Here is a 1,334-nt window from a genome sequence, read left to right on the forward strand (position 1 = left end):
AACATATAAAAGAATAATAAGAAAAAGAATAATCAATCACCACAAAGTTAGCAAAGCTTATAAGTCATAGATGATGTCATCCAAGCAAGTTAAACAATAAAGACAAAAAATTATATATTTATCTTTTCCTTTTGAGTTATTGGAGCAAGAAAGGGTAGCCAAAACTCAAAATTTGGAATAGGTTTTTTTTCCTATTGAAAATGTCTGGAAAATTAAGGAAGAAGAAATTGGTTCTCTGGCCTTTGAAAATGTAAAAGGAAACAATTACATTGTGCTCTCGAAAGTGATTCTAATTTTTTACATTAAATAATGGAAGTGATTCTAACAAGACATTGGAGGAAGTCACCAGAGAAGATCTCAAATAAACCTTTTTAGCTATTCTCAACTCTTTTCTTGGCCATTGGCCATTATTATTGCTAGAAAATGGGTATACTTTCAGAAAATATAGAAATGGAGAAGAAATCAAAAAATTAAAAATGCAGGTGGTATTTGACAAAATAATTTGAAAAAAAAAAAAAAACTAACACGGCGAAGAGAGGCAAAGGGAAGTGTGGCTAAAGAAGAGAGGGGTGTTCAGGGTATTAGGTTGAATGTTTTCATTAGGCCTGGCCCAATTTTTTTAACTGTATTAGTAGGGTTTTAAACCCAACAAAAGACAAAACTAACACAGAAGTCTCCAATTAGGGTTTCTTCTCTGATTTCCTCTCCATGCTACTCCCTTTCTTACTTCTCCATGTCGCTGCCCCACCTTTTCCACCATACCCATTCCACTTCCACCAGCCGTTATACAAAAAGCGGCTGCCATGGGCCACCATGAGAAACCTGATTCACCACCACCTAGTTGGGGAGGCAGGTTGCAAAACCGCCATCAATTTCTGCCATGAGACTGCATAACCGAGTTTTAATAACACTGTTTCTAGCACCACAATGGAATTGTACACCATTTACATAAACTGAGCTTCTGGCATTTCGTTTTTTTACATCAAGTAACGTTGACATATATTAGCGCAGGTGAATAATATTGCCACAAAAATTCGTACTTCAAACAGTAATGACCTATATTATACATCATTAAGTTCAATATGAAAAAAAAGACATTCAAATCTACCAAACTAAGTGGAACACTACAATGTTGAGATGATTACAATATTAATAATGTTATTGTGTTAGGCTTGTACTAGTTGAACTACACTTGAACTAGACAAGATCATTAGTTCCTTCGATGATCAGATACATCATTTGAACTAACATATCTATGTCCAAAACACACAGAGATACAAATACTTACAGACACTTCCAGAATTCATATTCGGGAAGTATATATATATATATAT

The sequence above is a fragment of the Vigna radiata genome, chromosome 5, assembly GCF_000741045.1.
Source record: "Vigna radiata var. radiata cultivar VC1973A chromosome 5, Vradiata_ver6, whole genome shotgun sequence".
NCBI lineage: Eukaryota > Viridiplantae > Streptophyta > Magnoliopsida > Fabales > Fabaceae > Vigna > Vigna radiata.